The sequence below is a fragment of the Rissa tridactyla genome, chromosome Z, assembly GCF_028500815.1.
Source record: "Rissa tridactyla isolate bRisTri1 chromosome Z, bRisTri1.patW.cur.20221130, whole genome shotgun sequence".
Taxonomy (NCBI): domain Eukaryota; kingdom Metazoa; phylum Chordata; class Aves; order Charadriiformes; family Laridae; genus Rissa; species Rissa tridactyla.
In genome coordinates this window covers 76,416,903-76,437,900 of record NC_071497.1, presented here as the reverse complement: position 1 = coordinate 76,437,900, position 20,998 = coordinate 76,416,903, and the positions used below count along the sequence as shown (strand labels likewise).

General features: G+C 54.4%; 1 protein-coding gene across 7 annotated transcripts in view; it reads right to left on the bottom strand.

Moving 5' to 3' along the window:
• ATOSB (atos homolog B) overlaps nucleotides 1–20,931 on the bottom strand; it is a 40,057-nt gene extending 19,126 nt beyond the window's left edge. For 4 of the 7 annotated variants that reach the window (XM_054185547.1, XM_054185546.1, XM_054185540.1 and 1 more), the window contains exons 1-2: nucleotides 20,856–20,931; nucleotides 15,875–15,964 (exon numbers count right to left, since the gene is read on the bottom strand). The gene's annotated coding sequence lies outside the window, so the exon portion shown is untranslated. Of the gene's footprint in view, nucleotides 1–15,874; nucleotides 15,965–20,776 lie in introns of all 7 variants that reach the window. The other 3 variants (XM_054185548.1, XM_054185542.1, XM_054185549.1) reach the window with 2 other exon arrangements.
• Between the last annotated feature and the right edge of the window lie 67 nt (nucleotides 20,932–20,998).

The following is a 20,998-nucleotide window of genomic DNA, read 5'->3' as shown; positions in this document are numbered from 1 at the left end:
GGATGGACAGAAGAACCCGCTGATCCCTCCATTCGTCTATAAGTTGGTCAGTCCAACAGGCCATGAGCTACTCCATTGCCAAACACCCTGAGAACTGCAGAATTGGGGAACATCAACAGTGGTAGGCAACCTCAGGAGGTTTTGGTCCAATCTTGCTCACAGTAGGGCCAAAGTCGAGCAGGTTGCTCAGGGCTTGCCCCTGCCAAGGGCTGAAGGTCTCCCAATGTGGAGACCGACCCCCCTTCTCTGGGCCCTGCTCCAGAGTCCAAACACCCTTGTGGGGAAATATTTTTCCTAGTATCTAATTGGAATTTCCCTTGTGTGCCATTGCTTCTCATCCTGTCCCTGGGCACTTCCCAGGAGAGCCCGGCTTCACCTTCGCTCCAAACCCACAGCTGCCAGCAGCAGTGAGAGCCCCCTTTGCTCCATTCCCTTTCCCAGGCTGCACAAACCCGACACTTTCAGCCTCTGTTCCCAAAGCACTGTAGCACACCAGAAGCCCCATGGCAGGGCCAGAGCTCCAGGGCATCTCTGGAGAGTTCTGGAGCCTGTTAGTCTCCATCCTGCCCAGCCAAGGGTGCCACCAGGCAGGACAAGATGTACCGGTGGCCAGCCTTGAGCAGCAGACACCTGCACACCTTGGGGATGTTGAAAAATACGAGACTCACCTCAACACTGAGACCAGTGGGGGTTGTTTGCATTCAAGTACTTGCTCCTTGCTCTGGTTGGAAGCAATATCAAGTACATGCATGAGTGTCTGCTGCAACACACATCGGCTATCCTGAGCTGGGAGTCCCAAGTACCTGCTCCATGAAGTTTGTCCCTAAATACAGAAAGCTTTGGCTTCACTGCGTGGCACCAGTACCAGGCCTACAGGGAATCTGCCCTCAGAAGCAATGAGCAGGACCATTAGGAGTCAAAGTCAGCAGAGACCAGCTGGGCTAGATGGAAATTCAAAAGCCGACAGCAGGTCCCTGGGTGAGGGAAGCAGCAATCCACGACACCTCCCAACAAGCCCCTGGGTCTGTAGCAGAGTCCTGATCACACAGAGGAGTTTGGAGCCAATGACCAACCATGTTTCCAGATCTGCAGCACATCATCCCTCTCCCAGCTCTCCCCCGATGCTGTGTTCCCTTAATCCAGAGCTATGTATTTATCCATCTCTGCCCCAGTAGGGATCATTTATTTTTCCATCCGCTCCCTGCTCTTTCGGAGCAGACAGGAAGGTTACTGGGCAGGACCCAACCAGGACGGAGACCTGCTCAGCATGCCCAGGGCTGGCTGGACACTCCACTGCCTGCATGGGGACAAGGATCCACCCCATGGATGGGAGGCTGGGATGCCTCCTCACCACAGTTCTCCCTTGCGGTGCTCATCTTTGGTCCCTCCTGGGAAACCCTCAACACCGAGGATGCCCCAGGCCCCGCTGGTACAGCAACGTACCTGTGGCTGGAGGAGATGAGGGCAGAGAATGGGTTCGGCACGTGGCTGAACCAGATCCAGCTTGGGAGCTGGATTCTCAAGCCACAGGCACTGCCTCCACCTGCTAAGCCCTGTGGATTTCCCCGCTCTCCTACGGCACCCCCACCCCATCACCTGGGGGACCCAGCATGGGCTGCCAGGCCCTTGGGCTCCCTTAAAGCCCAGCCCTGGGCAAGCACCTGCCCTGTGCTTCCCTCTGACTCATTCCCCCGTGATTCACCCCCTCCTCCTGCCTGACTCACCCATTTCTGCCACTGCCCTGTGCACACGCGCGTGTGTAAGCGTGAGTTTGTGTGTGTGCGTGCAACCCGGCTGCAGTCACCGGACAAACGGCACAAACTCTGGAAGGCAGCAAACGGGAGCGGGGAGCCTGGGGGGGCTGTGCCAGAGCCCTGGCTTCCCGCAGCACCCGGCGGCAGCGGGGGCAGAGATGACTCCGCTGGCTCAAGTCCACGGTGGGGAGACAGGGCAGAAAAGGCAGGACAGGAGCACTGCCGTGTGCCAGCGCTGCGCAGATAAGCAGCAATGCTCGGGGAGGGCTTCCTCCAGGCTCCAACGCCGCCTTGCAAGCAAACCCGTTCCCTTTATCAGCTCTCCAGCAGCCTGACCCCCACCACCAGCTGTGGGAGGGTTACCAGGCACTGCCGCAGCTCAGATCCACAGGCCAGCTGTCTGCCAAATAATCTGCCTTTGGGTACAGCCAAACATGCCCCCCCGGCTCCCCGCAGGCTGTGCCTCTTCCCAGTTTGACTCTCCAGGGTGGAGAGCTTCCAAAGCGCCAAGAAAGGATTTCATCAGAGCATGGCTATGATCACTCAGCATCAGCTAGTGCAGGGCCCACAGGCTTGGCCAGTTCCTGAATCTGGACAGTACGAGCCACGCACACGATGATACATACACAGGTCCTCTGCAGGCTGCTGCACTGACTAGTAATGCTAGGGCCTGAAGCGCAAACAGGCTTTGCTCATCATCCTTTCTTTTCACCTCTCCCCCAGCACCAGCCCTTCCGAGGGCTCTCCAGCTGACCTCAGCCTCCTTCTTGGAGGAGACCAGAGCAGACAGAGGCAACACGAGGAAGCCTGCACACCGCAGCTGCGCCGGAGCCCAGCGAGAGCTGCGGCACAAACCTCCCAGACGGCAAGCGGCTCTGCGTACCAGAGCACATCCATCTGCGTCAAGGAGCACACCAGAGCGCCGGCGCGCACAGAAGACACCGGTCTGCGCAGCACACCCAGTCACGGACCTCCGCCTCTGCCTGTCATAGCTGGAAAATCCATTTGCCATTGACTACAGGAGAAAACTACTGGGATCACACAGGGGCTCTTCTCTCACCCTTTCTGCTCCACATCCCACCACTCAGAGTCACGCTGACAAGGGGCTGTGGTCCCTTCCACCCAGGAGCGCTTGGCCAGCTGCAGAATTTTGCCTGCAGCCACATGCAGGTTACTCAGGACAAGCCTTGCCAGTGCTGCAACAGGACAAGTCGGTCAAGCATTACGTCTCCAGCAGGTTCACACAGCCCCAGATGGGTCAGGAGGCCCTGACACCGAGGAATTAAAACCATCCTTTGGCCAGGGAAGAAGGGACAATGTTTTGGGCTGGGATGTCACATATTAATAGGGATGAAGAACGACTTTCTGCCAAAGCTCAGCACTATATATCAGAACTGCTGGTTCTCCCTGGAATTTCACATTCCTGATCCTCATCAAGTACACACAGAGCCTTTCTCCCTTCTCAGGACAAAGAAAAACAAGTTTTTGTCACACAGGTTCCCGTGGGCTCCAGCAGCTTCCCCTGCACAACACACCTCCTCTCATCAGGATGCCCTAGTTCCCCAGGTCCCTTCTAGGCAGATAGGGTGGGAGATCCTCAGCGCTCACCATGTGTCATCAGAGATGCCAAAGGCCAACAGTGTGGTCAGTGTCACCAAAGTCAGAGCTGTGGGCAAGCACCTGAACAAAACTCAGCAGCCACCAGCGGGACAGACCCAGCAGTTTAAATGCACATGCCTAAATCAGCGTGTCACCACCAAAAAGACAGGCTTCCCTCCAAGCCCGGGGAGGCCCTGAGAGTGCAGCAATAACCTACATCATCTCTTACACAAGACCGGCGCCCTGCCATAGTCCCTGCGCAAAGGGGAAGCCGAGGGATGTGCCCAACACCCAGTTAGAGCAGCTGGGGACTGCTCCAATTTCTGCCAGACTGTGATGATTTCCTGCCAGCCCTCCATTTGTGACTAACAGAGGGGTAACATCCTATCTGTAATACCCCCTGGCTGGAGGGAAGAGCAGAGACGAGACAGCCAAGCTGCCCTTGCTTCTCACGTCTCTCCCACACCAAGGGGATCCCCTGAAACTGCCTTGTGTTCCCCTTCGGTAGCCCAGGTGGCTAAGAAGAGTGACAGAGCGTCCCTCCAAAGTACAGTGACAAGACCTTGCTGCCTTCACATAGCACGTTTCAGGTCAGCAAGCTGGAAACTGTCACCAGAGAGGAAGCAGTTTATTCACCCACCTTTATGTTCGTGGCATGCTTTTGCAGCACAAGTGATGCCAGAGAACAGGATGAGAAGAGAGGATTTTGGGCAACAACAGGTGGAGAAGTTCAGGCTTTCTCAATGTCGATGCTAAGCAGCAAAAAGTACATGAAGTTGATGCTTCTTCTGAAACAGTTCCTGGTTACAAGAGCATAGAGCATGACTCTGAGAACAGGCCATCTACCAAGGTGAACAGAAGATGTTACAGTTTCCAAGAGCCCTGAACCAAGCCCTCCATTTCTGGGTTCTCCTTCTCAGAGCAGCTCTGTGCTCCCTACAGTTCTCCCTTTGCAGTGCTTCAAAAAGTAAAGCCAGCCTCCAGGCTGCTAACTTAGGTGGTGGCTTCAGTGATCCTCATGGAATACTCCCTGGGACCCGCTTTCATCTCCTAGACAGAGCCCAGTGAAGCATCAGCCCTTTGTTCCAAAAGTCACATCCAAGGTCCTCTGATCCACCACAAAGACCTGACGTGGAATTTCTTTAAATGATAGTTTAGAGGGGGGAGTACGCCTGTGCCAGGGGATGGAGCTGAATGGCCCGGTGCCTGCTAATCCAGCCTGAAAGTTTTAACGACTAGGCTGCCTTTTCTGGTCGGTAACTCGAACCTAACTTTGCTAAAATTGGAAAGCCGACCGTGTGGTTCGCAGCTGGCGCTCACCCTTCCTGCAAGCTGGAAACCCCTATTGTCTCAGCAGCCCTGATCAGCCCCCCCGCCCTCAGCAAGGGGATGCTCTTGTTGACTCAGCACATCCTGCAGCCCTCCGAACACGTCCTGGGTGGGCTGGTCAGCTGGCTGACGCCATCTGAAGCTCAGGATTGAAACTGGCCATGTCCTTTTTCCACCTTTGCTGTGGGAAGGGAAACGGAGGTTTCTGCCATCCATCCCTTCCTTAGCTTCTTTTGCTGGACCCTCTGGTGCTGTGCCCCACGGGGCACCATGAGCAGATGACATTAAGCATCAGGGCCAGGAAAGCAGCTAGTCTTGGGCTTTGCTGCTTAACTACACATGGAAAATCCAGTTTTAGCTTGCGCAGGCCAACTTCCCTGTTCTGTCAAGGCAAAAATATGCCTACAGGCACTGGGGACTGTCTCCTCTTCTGCATTTTGGAGAGATCCTCCCTTGCAGGCACTGCCTTTTACCCTCTGCAGCCTCCACCAGCTCAGAGCAGGTTGGAGAGGCTCAAGTGCTGGCTACACCAGTTACACTGCAAATTCAGGTGCCATGTGTGGGGGCAGCTGCAAATGTAATATCAGGGGGGAAAAACAGAACTAAACCACACAAAAATCCCAGGGCAGAAGCCTTGCACAAAGCCTACAGTCCTGGCCTCCTGGCTCCCAGTCTTGTGTTCAACGCTAATTGAATACATCCTGAAAACTCAGGATACAGTTTGAGTTTTCACTCTCGTCCTAAAGCTCCCCATGAAGTTGCCCTCACTGACTTCCACAATTTCTTTTCTCTCCACCCCACTTCCAGCAGGGACCTCAGCCACTGCCGCCTCCCAGCAGAAGGGTCTCTTATGACCTTTGTAATTCAACACACTGGGAAAGGCTCAATCCCTTCCCTCTATTCCTAGCCCAACACAGACCTTAAAAGCCCTCTTTGTTCCTGCTACAGACCCTATCCCACAACCCTGGCTTAACCCTTAGGGCATTGCCTCAAATAAAGAGTGCTTCACAGAAGCAAGGCGGGGGGTTGCAGCATCCATGGGAAGCTGGACCTCCACCTACAAAGGAGCTGTCCTGACAATGTGCTGGTGGCGTGCAGGATGCATTAGATACACACAACGAGGTGGGCGTGGGGAGATGTCTCTGACCATCTTCATCAAACTGCTACCAAGATGCGCACGTGGGGACCCTGTGCCCCACACTGCTGCAGTGACATGGGCTCAAAACTCCTTATAATCTGCTGGTTTTGCTCTGCCTGCCCTCAGTTCAGCAGGTTGTTTGTTTGTTGTTTGTTTGTTTTTTTAACAAAACACACTCCATGCAGGCAGATTTGGGGCCGCAAGAAAGGGATAGGGGTGAGGAAGGAAGCAGGTGGGACCCAGCGCTTCCCTTGTCACTCCTGCAAGGACTCCTCTGCTCCTGCCCACAGGTGCAGCCACTGCTCCGTGCCCAGGTGCAAAGCAGAGACAGCGAAGGATGCCATGCCGTTACCCCCACAGCCTGCAGGCAGGCGAGAGCGCAGTGACAGCACCCCTGATCCCTGCCTTGTCTGAGATAAGCTCAGACCCGCATCCTGAGCAGCAGCCCATAAATCACATGTTGGAAGAAGCCGTGCCATGGGACTATCAGTAATCATACGGATGCCCTGCACATGGGAACGCAGAGGGGATGGAAGGTGCAGCCAGCCCTCCCTGCCCTAGCATGATCCCTGGCACAGGAGAAGGCAGTACGAAGCAAGGGCTGCTTTGTGGCACCCAAAAATGCCAGCTCTGCGGCTGTGATGGAACACCCCGAACACCATCTCCATGGTAGACAGAGCAGGCTTGCACCACCGCACCCCCAAAACACCACCTCTGCAGACAGGATGGGGTAGGGCCACCTTGCAGCACCCAAAAATGCCATTTCCTTCCAGCTGCTGTCACTTCCCCTCTGCCCCTTTCTGGTCCTGTTCCACCCCTCCCTGCTCCCCAGGCCACGGGCAAAACAAGTCACAGCATGCTGTTCCTGCCCCGGAGAAGGGGAGAGGGTGGGCAGCCCCAGCACCGGGCACAGCCTGGGGAATAGGGCAAGGGTGGTACCCACTCTGAAAAACCAGGCGACGGGGAGAGATAAAGGTACCCACATGTCCTGCACTAAGCAACCCTCCTCCGTTCCCATCTCTCTTGAATCAGAAGTTGGCCCAACTGCAGGGCTCTGCAGCACATGCACATTACTTAGCATGGCCCAGAAAAGAAAGGTAACGCCACAAAGGGAAAAAAAGAAAATAATAAAAAAAAAAAATAAAGACCCAGATAGAGCATTATAAACCAGAAGAATGCCCTGGCTCCCAAAAGGCTGGTAGGAGACTGGATGCTTCCTTGAGAGCGAGCTGTTGCATTCTTTACCTACTCAAACACATGACTCTTAAAGACTTGGATTCTCTGGTCCAGCTCCAGAAGCTGATACATTTCCAGGTACTCACTTCAGCTTCTCTGTGTTCACCACACACCTTCAAAAACCCTTTTGAGGGCCTGCTCACCAATTAAGCTCTCCAGGACCAGGTCCACAGCAGCAGCGTTCACCCACACCAGCATCCTTTAAAATCCCTCTGTCAGGTGCAGTAGCAAATCACCACCCATCTATCTACCTTGTAGGCAGAGAAGCTAAAGATAAAGATTTGTCCATTCAGGCTCCAGGTCAGACGTTTCACTAATGTTATTAAAGTTATGGTTTCTTGACTGCATTTCTCAAGATCGCAACGAGGTTAATAGCCCAGCGTTGTCCAGTTCATCCAGGCCATTGAATGGGAAAGCAGAGCTCAAGCTGCCGAAAACACACAGCTATTATGCACTTCTCATCTGCGAGCCTCCTGGCATCTTTCCGCAGGCCTGTGTCTCTTGGTTGCTTCACTCCACCTTCCTGGGGACTCTCTGAAAACAGACCCTTTCACCGCTCCCGGGGGAAGCGTGTTCAGGTGGTATTTGCTGCTGCTGTCATGCAAAGCATAACGTTATTGCCGATACCCTTGCCCCAGCTCTATCTCCCAGGACAACATAATAGTAGATTAAACTCATTATCCCCTATCACTTTATGGCACAATCTTTTCATTTCTCTGTTAACACACATCTGAGACATATCGGGTTTCAGGCAGGCTCACTCCAAAGGAAATTCCCTGCTCTTTCCTTACAAGGATTTGCACAAGCAATACCTTTCCTTTTTGGTGGCAAAAAAAGACCAAAAAAAACCATCACCAAAAAAAAAAAAACCCACAACCACCAAAAAAACCCCAAACCAAGAAACACTCCAAAAACCCCACTTGAAGGTTCGCTTAAGGACAGAATATGAGTTTTCTTTCCAGATCACCACTTTGGTCAGACCTTTCCCAGGCTCTGGAGGGCAGCATTCTCACTGCTGCTCGCACGGCTGCAGCTCCGTCAGCGGCGTTTGTAGTCGAGCAGTGAGGAAGCTTTCAAGGGTGAGATGCCTTTTCGTTCCCAAAAGCAACCAGCACATGAACACAGGCATTTCCTGGTAAACTGTTCCTCCTTGCTTCCAGCCCCTGCTACAGGGGTGGCCTCTGATAGCAGCCTTCCTCCGGAAACACCACTGCGTTCTGCTCAGTTACTCTAACAGTATGATATTGTAGGGAAATAGAATTAAACAGAGACGTAATCTATAATAAATCATTCCTACTGAGCTGCCAGGGAGATAGCTGCACAGGAGAAAGAGAGGAGCTGTAAATGTGTTTCCTCAACAAATCCAAGCCAGGAAACAGCCCTTTGGTTAGAGGGAACAGGCACAGCAGCAAGAGGAACACTTTGAGGGTGCCACCGATTTTTGTGTTCTCTCTGCCCAGATTTATCACATGGCGAGGAGATCATTGGAAATACCTTAAGATCCCAGACTGTCAGCCCAGCAGAGATGCTGGCAGACCAGCCCAGACAAAAAGTCTGAGAATATTTTAGTTCCTCAAAAACTGCTCATATTTTTAGCTGTTGCTGCTCATAGAAGACGAATTGAAAGCAAACCTCAGCCCCGCTACTTGATGCCATTAACTGCTTTATTTTTCTGGCAGCCACAGCAGAGAGGACCTTGAGAATTACCCTCTTTGTCCACCACTGGCCCAGCTATGCTAATCTCATCAGTAATGCAAACACTGGTATAGAAAGGCCTGGAGTGACTGTGCTAACCTGTCTGCACTATGCTCCCTCCGCACAGCTACAGCACGGCTGGCTGCCAGCAAGAAACCCCAGTGCACAGAGCCCAGGCATTTTCTTTCCCCAGGCCTGAGTGGAGCAAAGAGCTGGCTCTTGCAAGCTATTCTTTATGCATCTTCCAGACAGGGCAATCTGTACAGCCCTGCTGGCCTCAACTATCTTCTCACAATTTAGGGAATGCAGGTAGACACACCCACCGAGCCAAAGCTTCCTCTCCGTCCCGTCCCAACGACCCATCCCCAGCGCTCTTTCCGCAGCAGCAGCATTAAGGTTGCTCCTGATGTCCAAAAGGACACTGGCCATTTTTTCAGAGTGACACTGCTTAGGATGGTGTCCCCGTCTGACTAGTAGCAGGTACGCATGTCCCGGACTTGCCTAAGGCGAGGGCAGCAGCAAAGCGCAGCAGCACGTAACCCACACAAGTACTTTCCGAACTTCAGCACTGCGGCTCAGCCAGGAGGAAATCTCTCTTGGCTGCCTCCCCCTAAATGCTTATTCCAGCACTGCCTGTCTTAACTCCTCCACAAATCAGGAGCAGAGTATGTGACCCCACCGCCTTTGGGCTTTTCTGATCCTTTGAGCTGTGCTTAAAAATGCGTAGTATGAACAGGCAAGACAGAAAAAGAGGGAGCAGCACTTCAAAGATGACATGATTATAAGTCATCAGGTCACAGCACCCAGGAGTCTTAGGCAAGGATGTCAGCAAGCGAGGTGCTGCACAAATGGCAACAGGGAAAACATCCTCTGTCCTAGAAACAGGCAATTCACAGCCCAACACATACACATAACCCAGACCCTTATCTGCTGGGCTCTGCACCACGGTATTTCAAAGCACAGGGGCCTGGGGCCTCAGTCTGGAGGAAAGATCAGAAACAACAGGCTGTGAAAGGGAACTACGGTTTGGCTCCATGGATTCTGACCATGCTCCACCATCATCTGCACCCATAATATACTGTAACCCCAATTCTTGCACCAAGTGCTGAAGGGTCACATACACAAATAGCAGCGTTAGAGCTGCTGACCTGAAACTGCCTTCAGTGTCAGGTACCTTCATCCCACCTTCCTCCATGGGAAGGAAGCTCCAGCAGCCAGCGCAGAGCAAGCTGTTCCCCTCTGAAAAGCGAAGGAACCTGTCAGAAGCAGGAGGGGGGAAGCGCACTGCTGTCTGCCGCAGGCGGCTTGCTCAGAGGCTCCAGGCTCCAGCTCCCACCCCCTTGTTTGCTCTCCCTGGGGAACACTAGGCTCTGGAGTCCAGTGGACATTTTACAAACAAGTCTAGCCCATTTGCGAGTTTTAAGATGCGTGGAACTGTACAGCGGACGGCATTGGGCAGTCTGCATAGATCTTATACTCACCCTAAATCGGAGACGGATGGTAGAGCAGATTGGAAATGGTGAAATGGTTTTCAGGGGAGTTTCTGAAGCTTGTATCCTGGTTCAGAGCTGGATGGAGTGGTCACAGCTCAGGCAAGGATCATGACAGTTGTGAGCACAGGGCTGTTTGGGCAGCTCATGGACAAGCATCCTCTCCACTCCGGTTCTGCCTAGTCCCAGACAAACCCTGGCCACAGGCATTACAGCAGCGTGTGCCACCCCACAGCGACGCCACACACCTGACCTCAGAGCATCCTCCAAAGGTGGTGGGGCAGGCTCCTTCCCCTCTCCTTCTGGGCTGGGCACAGAGCTGTGGGCAGGGCGTTGTAGCTCCCTGCGAGCGCTGACCTTTGCGAGGTGTAATGAGAGAGGTTCACAGCTCACGCAGCCACCCATGTTGAGATGGGCGAGCTGTGCTTGCTGCCAGCCGGTCCCTTCCCCCTGGCTCACATCCAGGACTTTAGGCACATCATGGAGGACGGGTCAGGTCTCAGTCACGCTCACATTATGGCCAGGCTGGTGACGGCTTCCTGACCTGTTCTCTCTGCGCAGAAAGCGGCATGATGTTCCCTGCTTCCTTCAGCAAGAGGAGCCAGCTTTCTACCAGCATCTGGCAAGGGGTCTGCCCAAAGGCAGCTTCAGAAACGTTTAACCTCTCCTTTACCTGCCCCAGAGGATGGTCTCAGACCGTATCGGAGGGCTCACCAAAGCGTCTGCTCTCCATCAGAGTACAGATACCCTGGAGCAAGGCAAACTGGATGTGCGAGGTGGACGGCATGGTGCAGGGCCAGGCATCCTGGGAAGATGCAGGCATGGCTGGAGCCACTTACATTGATTAACCGAGGATAAGCAAGGGCAGCAGAATGACTTGCTTTCCTCCGTGGGACAGTGAGAGCGCCCAGTAGACTGGTTTCTTTCTGGCTGGGCCTGCTCTGCAGCTCAAGGCTTCAAACAGAAAAGGCCTGCAAAGAGGAGCTGCCTGCCCATTCCACGCAGAGGGGCGAAAGAGGGGAGAAGCTGGACAAAACATCCCTGGCCACCCACCCCGAGGCTGCTGCCCGAGGAGAATGGCTCCGGATGCTAGATTGTCATGCAGGAGCCCAGAGGTGCCGAGCCCGTGGCACGGCTGGGACAGGGCTGCATGGAGGGCTGCAGCAAGCTGCACGGCTGCCCCAGCTGCTCCTCCACCTTGTGCTGCAGAAAGCACAGTGCGGGACATGCTGTCAGCAGCGAGTTGCCATAGCAATCCCCCCAAGCATGTCCCCCTGCCTCCCTCCTTTGTCTCTGCTCCCCCAAGGCTTGCTGTCCCCTCTCCGCCGCCCCACACGTGAAACGCGCTGCACAACACCCAAAAACCTCAACATGCTCTTAAAGGGCTGTTCATCACCCTGAGGAAGGAAAGGGGGGCAGAGGTGGAAGCCCACCCCCACCAGCCGTCATCCCCAGCTGCTTCACAGGCAAGGCGCATGGTCCAGACCCGGGTGCATCATACCCCACTGTGCCCAGTCCTAAGGCGTGACACGGGAGAGCCAGGCAGCCAGACCTGGGGTGCAGAGTCCTCTCCAGCTGCACCCCAGGTCGTGCTGTGGCAGGCACAGATGCTTCAACATCTCTGCCTGTCCCAAGATGGTGACATGCAGGCCCTGCCCCGACCGGCACAACTGGCTGCCTGCATGTCAGAAAGCCCAATGAGCTCTTTCTACCTTGTGGAAGCACCAGGTTTGATGGAAATGGAGGTCCCAGGCTCTTGCTGCAGCCTGGCAGGCATCTCCCAAGTGTCTGCTCTCCAGTCCCAGCCCATTTCCACTTCAGGCAATTCTGCCTTGCTGCACTGAACCTTGCTGTGGCTTGAACCAGAGACAGGATCCTGCTTTATTTCCTGTCCTAAAAACTGTTGTCTATCGTTGCTATGTGCCACTAAACAGTTACCCAACCGGCATGTAAGCAGAGCTCCTCTCCCGATCACCTCTCCCACGGGGGCACAACATGGAAGGAGAAGATAAAGGACACTGCTGAACCATGCTCAGGTGTGATACCTGCCAATGTCTTTCAATGAATTAATTTAACATCTTAACAGAATGGATAAAAACCAACTTCTGAAAGCTCTGCTTCCCTCTGCACTCTGCCCTTCCCCAGATCCAGTAAGACCCACCACAACTGGTTACATCACTTGAGGGTTATAGCAGAACTAGCGAAGCCTCGGTCCTGATCCAGGATGAGTCACGGAGCTCAGGAGACCGTGCAACTTCCTTCTGATACCATCAACCATGTCTAACACTGGCTAAAAATAAAGATGGGCCAAAACTGCAGAGACACATCTTGCCTCAACACGAAACTGAGCAAACCTCAGCACTAAGCTCGGCGCTGATGAAAAAAAAAAAAAAAATAAAAGGATCACCTGAGCAAGTGGAAACCAAAAAGTGCAGAGAGGCCAAAAGTCTTGGGTGTACAAACAAGGGAGAGGCCGGGCGGCCTCACCCTGTGCTGCGCTGGGCTAGGGGATGGCAGCGGCAGATGCCAAGCAGCCATCCACCCATACAGAGAGGGCCAGAGCTGGGCTCTCCTCCCGCTCAGCTGTGGGCTTTGGAGCATTTCCACATCCAGAGGCTTCGCGGAGACTGTTTTCTGCACCACATGCGCCCGCCCGAGACAACAGGGACCGACTCCTGCAAACCGGAGGGAGGCTGCGTTTCTGGCAGGGAAAGGCTGGGAAGCGTCAGCCTGCTCGCCACCACACAACACGTGGGCACCCACAAAGCAAGGTCCAAAGGGTGCTCGGTGCTAAAAAAAACGGGGTCACACACACAACTGATATGGCTTAGATGCTTTAGGTAAGTGAGGAATTCAAAGTTCTTCCTAATCCCTGGGACACTGTGCCCCAGCAAAACCTTTGCACACAAGGATATGGGACTGTTGCATGGCTCTTAGCAGGGAGCCACAGGATCACACACAAATAGGGGCTCAGAGGGACACCGGCAATATTCAGAGACCTAAAATTAGCCCCAGCAGATGATCCTCTGCTCCATTCTCGGGAGCAGCGAGAACCAAACAAGGATCCAGCTGTCCCAACACTCCCATGAACAGGATCTTTGAATGCCCGACCTAATTGCAACAGAGATGGTAGAGCAAAGAGGGGATTCCTCGCATAACTCCAGTGCCAATACTCACGAGGAACTCAGGGCCCCATCTCTGAAGGGGAAGGTCAGCATTTTCTTGGGTATTCCAATGGAAAGACCTTCTCCTAGATCATCTGGTAATACCAAGGGGCAAAGGCAGCCCACACATGCTAACAGCAAGCTGGAGGACATTACGCTGACCACTTTCTGTTGAAGATATAACCTCCACTTTGCCCCGTCTTTTGAGTTTGCCAGGAAAGCACTCCCAACAGAGGCACTGCAAGTCTGTCCGAGGGTCTGCAAGCTGTACTGGCTTCCAGATTACTGCCAGCTGCACTAAACTGAACTAACATGTTTAATTCAGCCCAAATACAAGTTAACTAACGTCACATGGGTTGGGTGGTATCCAAACCAGAGAGAAGAGGTTCATGCTATGACCAAGTAATGGGAGAAGCTGCTGCATTACACGTATATGGCAGATTTGCTGTCCCTGGAGCTATCAAGCCATTTGGTCAGCAAGAGGGAGTGAGGGGGGAAAAAGTGGATTTGACACTGTGAGCCTTGTGTTAAAATGCCTCTTTTCAAAAGGCAGGGGAGCCCTGAGAGGATGCTGTGAGCTTGGTGGACTGGGAACTGCAAGCAGCTCCAGCAGAAGCAAGGGCAAACCTGTTTTCTGGTCTTAGCCGCATGAAGTGTCTCTTTTCCATCACCGAGAGATATAAGACCCCAGCATGGAGCAGTGTCCTAGTTTCAGCAACAGCAGACTCATTTCTCTTCTAATGCTTGGGAAAACTGCGCTTTTGGAAGACTCTAGTGTGTGAATTTGTGAAAATATTTACTTCATAGCCAGCTATCTATGTGGGATTCAAGGTCTCAGTGTTTTCAAGCCTTGCCCGGTGCAAGGATGAGCAGGAGTGAGACCTGGGCACTTGACACAAACTGGCCAGCAGGATTATTTTCATACCATGAACATCACATTCAATATAAATTAGAAAGTTTTCTGCATTTTTTCGCTCTCCCTTGATGGCAGTGGTCCAGAGAACTTCTGGCCCCAGTGCAAGACCCCTGAGCTCTTCTCTTCCCCCCAAAGCCGTAGCTGTCGCAGCGTCTGACATTTGCTGTCCACTGCAGGGAGTGCACAGTTTCCTGATGATAGAATTGGCTGAGTATAATTCTTGTATATCTTATATTAGTATTGGAATCACTACTGGTTCCTTATTATTATTGTCAATTAGTCTTATCCTATTATATCTATTTATATTTCAACCCTTGTGTTTCCTTGTTTTCCCCACTTCCCCTTCCTGGGTGGGGAAGGGTCATTGGGTGATAGAATAATTGTCTAAATGACAATAAATTGTTATGGTTTTTTCAAACCATAACAAGCAGATATTAGTGATTGTTACAGCTCAGCTGGATAAAGGGTCTGCTCGCTGCCGCTGCATTGTATTACTGGCAGTCCACAGCACACAGCACTGACGTGAGCTAAGGACTTCTTCCTTCTTTCCTTTCAACTTCCTAGGTGAATCTACCCCTGCCTCACTCACTGTGGGTACCACTTCAGCATCAGGCTGAAGGATGAGATGGCCCAGTCTCCAACTGCCTCTGGACTGGCCCCAAACTTCCCCGGCAGACACTTCAGAGGAAGAGCCACACAGCCTGGGCAGACACGTAATGGCTTCCCCATGTAACCTCTCTTGGCCAAATCATGCCTGAGCTCTGGAGTGAGAGAATGGCTTGGCCTCCACCCCCAGAGGCACAGTGCTGACGAGTGCTCCCTTCCCGGTGAGAGCACACCGTGCAGGAGGGGCAGGCACTGCTGGATCCCAGGCAGGCGTGCAAGCATCCAGGCACAGGGACGGGGCGGGAAGCCCACAGCCATCTCAGCCCACTGCTTACCTCAGAGCAGCAAGGGCCTGACCTTCACATTTCTTGACAGTGGCAATACAAAGACTACCAGTCCTCCCAAAACGCTTAGCTATCACTCTAAGCCTCATACACCATGGACAAGGGCATCCTCGAGCTACAAAATCCTGGGAGAATGCAGGCAAGGCTCAACTGTTTCTGAGAGAAGGCAGGATCACGTCTGCCATGAGCTCTGGGTGAAGTCGCAGCTCTGTTTGCTCAGGTGAAGGACAGATAGCAGCAGAGACCAGCAGCTGGGAAATACTGCCGTTCAATACTGCTGGTAGGCAGAAGGACAAGTGCAGCAAGCACCACGGACTGCAAGTTCCCAAACACACTGCCCTTGAGCTCCCGACAACTGTGTGCAGGGTCCAACGGTCTTAACAGCACCGGCTGCACGCATCCAGGCTCCTTCGCCACACTGACAGCAAGGTGGGAGGCAGGAGCACCTAGCAAGCCCGGGCTGCAGGAGCACCTCACCTGGGTGACACCTACTCTACAGAGCTGTCCCTACAGGCCAAGGGCAGGAGAGCACGGGGTTCCCTAGCTTCTTCGTACAGCCCTGGTGAAGGAAGAGAAACCAGTGATGGTTTAACGAGTGCTAACCCTGGTGTAGGGCTGGAGCAGACGGGAAAGGAAGCTGTCAGCATCCACAGGTTGGACTTTGGGTTGCTTGTTCTGGCTGTCTTGGGTCACCTGGAAAGACAAGTGCACAGACACACATTCATCTCAGCTGGCAAATACCCTGCCCATGCAAGAACACCTTCCAAACACTGGGCAGGCAGTAACTGCTTGTCCAAGCCAAGCAAGTTTGTGCCCTATGCACAGAAACGAGAGACCCTGAGCACCCTAGCACCTTCAAGCTCCTGCCATGCCTTTTACCAGTCCCCAGGCCAGCCCTGCAGCTACAGCCCTGGCTCCCTCCTGGGGCTCCAGTTATCACCCCATTTCCCTGCATGGCTCCGGGTGGGTGCACAGTTGGTTCCCCAGAGAGGGCTGATAAGGTCGCTCCCACCACCTCCCTCCACAGATTTCAGTGGGAAGTCAATTCCTTTCTGTGCCTGTGGCTTTGTTCTCCTCCACCCGTGCAGCTGTATGTTGCTCCACCACACAGGCTTTGCCGGTACTCGAGTGGGTGCTCTGGCACATGGTTCATCCGCAAGAACAGGCTCTGGCTGTGGTCCCCCCAGGCCACCCACTAAACCACCCGGTGGGGACGTGGAGACAGGGGAGGGAGGGCCAAACTCCGCTGCGGGGAGACACTGCTCCCAGCAACCCAAACAGACCAAGCTAAATCCAACACTGCAGCGTTTCCCAGGCTACAGCGAAGGGGGGAAAACGACAACTGCTTAATAGAAATCTCCGAGAGGCCTGCCAACACCATCACAAAGACGTTGTTTAAGACTCCTCCCCGGGCTCCCAGTGCTGTAATTACAGACTACAGGAGATCGCACTGTGTGGGGGCTAGGTCCTCATGCCCAGCAGGTCCTGAAAGCCGGGACAACGTCAGCCTCCCCAAAACCAGGTCTGATGTTCCCCTGGCCGCAGGCATGATGAGCAAGTGCTGTGTAGGGTCTGTCCCTGCACCACAGCTTGTCCTCCCGCATGGGGGCTACCACCCTGCAGTACAACCAAAGCTGCAGCAGCGAGCAGAGCACCGCAGGCAGCCACGCTGACAGTGCCCCAGGAGCACAGCCTTTAAACGGTCATGTGGGGAGGCACCCACACACCAGCTTACCGGTGCACCGGGCCTTAAAGCAGGCAGGAGGGCACAGAGAGTTTGTGCTTAATGTCACCTGCACCTACACAGCTAGCAGGTAAACCTCCACCGGCGTGCCAGGAGAGGTCCTGTCTGGAAGCTGTACCAGCTAGTCACCAGGCTATGTATCTGGAGAGCTTATAAGCAGAACAAGCCCCAGTAAGTGTAGTGTGTGCATACGTAAACATCCATATACTTAAAACCCTCCACCAATTCCCTGCTCTACCACAGTATCTTTCAGAGAAGGCTCGAAAGGCTCTAAGCCTAAGCAGTGACAAGAATTGCTTTGGACATGGCTGAAGTGCTGCCACCCACATACTGCTGCAGCACAGGAAGCGACGGCGATGTATCTGACAGGGACGGGTTGGAAACACTCCCCAGGAAGCATGCAATTACCCCAAACAGTCTGCAGCCAGGAGATCTGGATTATCACCTCAGCTCTTGCATAAAGGGTTTTGCATCTTTGTTCACTTTGAACAGGAAGAATCATGGGGTTGACATCAGCCCTGGCCCGCGACATGGCTTCGTTACTAAAAAGCACTTCCAGCTGAATTGCTAACTGCACTTTTTGCAGTACACAGGACTCCTTTGAAGGTTTCCCATCCAAGTATTGTTCTGCCATCACGCTGCTTAGCTGAGGGGTTGTCCAGGCCACAATACAGGCGAGTATGACTGCAAACCACTGGCCAGTCCTGAAAAAGCTCTCTGAAATGCAGAGCATGTGAGCTCAGCTGCTCTTCATTCAGGATTCACAACCAGCTGAGGACACCAACAGAAACAGGGGGAAAACATGTTAATTGGCAGCTGGGCATTCACAAAAGAGAGGAGCAAAGGCAGAGGGAGGGCGAGATATTTGCAAGGACACTCCCCTGTAAAAAAAAAAAAAATTGCTTTTAAAGCAAACCTCAAACTTTGTGAGACCAAGTTCTTTAGAGGTTATATTCACACGGCTCACTGGCTCACGAGCAGAAGCAAAATGGAAAAACAAAGGAAGAAAGATGGTCAGAAAACAGGCTCCAGGAAGCAGTGCTGCCAGGCGCTGCAGACAGAAAGAAGGATCAGAAACATGCGATGGCATGAGCAGGTCGCAGGGACCCACACAACCCACTGGAGGAAGGGGGTCCCCAGGCATGATGCATGGTGGAGAGCCATCAGGCAAAACCCTCCCAAGGGGGACTCTCACTGCCAAGTAACCCACGACGACACCCTCCACAAACCATCTGTTAACATTCAAATGGCCCCCTTCGTGATTTCTCCCGTGTTGCGCCTCACACCTGTCCTGCTTCAAACCTGACTCGTTAATTCCTCCAGCCATGGAGGCCTCCGATAATTTGATTACAGCTACACTGGCAGCACGCTGAAGACACCACTTGTCTAAACAACACCGCCTCACTTTTTCCTTTCACATCTGTGGCCGCGTACCCACAAACGACATGTTTTCTTGTTCTGCATCCAGGAAGCATCCTGGGCCCCGGGCGCTGTGCATTTCCACACAGCACAGGATGGTGCCTACCAAATCTAGAAGGGGACAAGCGTGGGCAGGCCCAGCGCAGCAAGGGCAGGTAAAGGCCTCAGGAAGAGTCACGAGTCATTGATTTTAAAGAGTCAGATCAGTAACTATTCCACTTGAACCACCCTCAGACCCAGAAGCAGTGGGGAAGGTCAGGGTGCCTCTGCCCTCTTCTACTCAACGTGGCCGTGCAGACACGTGCCAGGGCAAGCAGCTGGTAGCAGGCAGCAAGGAGGAAGGCCAGCGGCACAGATGTGCTTCTCTGCCCTCAGAGGTCACTTGAACCCAGGGAGGGAACTTCCTTTCCTCCTCCTGCTCTGCAGAAGACCTGAAACTGCCAAGGGAACAGGGTCTGGGAAAGCTCAGCATCACAGCAGAGGGAGGATGTACAGTCTGGGTGCTTCACCTGCCTTGGAGGAAGCGACCAGGAGTGAAAGAGCAACCCTACCAGTAAAACTAAAGTGATATGTTACTCCCTAAATTCCATTTCTGCAGAGAGGGCAGATGTGAAGAACAGAGCATGGAGAGCTGCTCTGCCCAGCTTGCTGCAAAGGTGGCAGAGTCGGGGAGCCCCTCAGCAAGTTGTGCCCCCAACAGCAGGGTCCCCAGCATCAGCGCAGGGTGACCTCACCAGCTTTCCTTCAGGTGGTGGGTAAGAAACCGCTCGCACGGGGAACAGAAACAAGGTGAGCGGCAGAGCCGAAACGGCCTCATCCCTGCCCCACTCACAGGCTGGAGCTCTGACTGCAAACCCGGCTCCCCAAGGACCACAAATCTATAGCTGGGGTGACAGGAGGGCTCTGCTGTCCCCACGCATGCTGGCCACACCAAGGTCCACGGGGACAGATGTGTCAAGGCCCCATAAGAGCCAGCAGGAACCTGGCAAAACACTATGGGAAGCAGCTGCTACAGATGAAGCGACGGCTGGTGCTGCCTCCTCTGCAAGAGACGCCGCAGCAGCCGTGTCCCACTAACCCAAACCCTGTACAACCCCCCTGCCCATCCCTCTCCCAGCGCGGCTCTGCCCTCAGCCCAGGCAGAGCTGCCAGGAGGCTGCAGAGCCCAGCCCGCCACCATGCCCAAACGGGAGCTGCATGCTGGGACATGTAGTCCCTTCCAGGGTTCTGCTGCTCACTCATGCCAAGACCCGCACCATGTGAATTGCTGCTGTAAAATAAGGCGGTGACGAGGCTTTACAGGATGACTTAACTCTCCCGATCCTCAACCCCTTTCTAAAGCAGAGCCCATACAAAAGTAACTCTAGTATCTAGTGTGTGATAACACACTGGGAGTTTTCTCCTGTTTCACCTGCCAGGCCTTGTTCACCCTCTGCATGCGTTACCAAGTTTGCCGAGACTCGCCTTTGTGTCAGGGTTCAACCCTGCTACACCCTCCACAAGGTCACAGCTTGCCATCGTTTCTAAGAATAATGGAGACAATTCAGGCAGAGGAGGCCAGGGCCGTGAGCAGCTCTTTGCTCGTGTGATGCTTTTTAAAAAGGCACCGAGCGGAAGTGAATTTTAGAATACCCTAAGACACAGCACAGCATTCCTCTACCATTCACTTTCCACAGCAGCAGCAAACTCCACCTCCTTCCTTAAAAAACTAAAAGAAGGCTGGCAGCCCCAGAGATAAGCTGATGCCCCTCGTACATGCCACCGGAGGGGTCACGTTCACAGGTGGGTGGTGAATGAGCCCACAGCCCCGGCTGCCATCACGCAGCCATCCCCTCCGCCTTCCCTAGCGCACAGCAGCTCTCTAACCGTGACATCGGGGACGGCCAAGAGGACGCGGCGCACCGCCCATGAGGTTTCTGTACAAATCGGGTGCCTCAGCTACAGCAAAACGCTTGAAACCCCCACCAGGCCTCCAGCTGCTGATTTGGCCTGGGAAAATGTCTCCCTGACGGGTCCTTCTGCTGTGGCCGGGACACGACACGACATCTCCAGGCCTCCACCACCGCCCGGCTCCCCCGGGCACGGGTGTCCGGGAGGGTATGGGGTGGGGGGGAAGAACAGCCCCCCCCGGGGCCACCCCCCCAACAGCCTCCCCCGGTCCCAGCACCCCCCGCAGGTCCCAGCCACAGCCCCCCCGGCTCATGGTCCCCCCCCGGCTCACAACCCCCATCCCGGCCACGGCCTCCCCGGTACCACCCGGCCGCGGCCCCCCCCAGCCCCGGGACGCCCTAACCCCACCGCCCCCCTCGCCCCGAACCTTCTGGAACCGGGTCCGCACTAACCTCTCCCGCGCCGGAGAGGCGGCCCGCTCCGCTCCCCCCCGGTGCCCGGCCCTGCCCGCCGCGGCCCGGCCGGACCCACCAGCGCCCCCTCCGCCACCACGACCGCCGCGGCCCCGAGTGCTGCGCGGCTCCTTCCGGGTGCCGGCGAGGCCACGCCCCCCGCGGCCCACCTCCCCCGCGCTGATTGGTAGGCTGGGCGGGGCAGGGCGCGGGGCTAGGCCA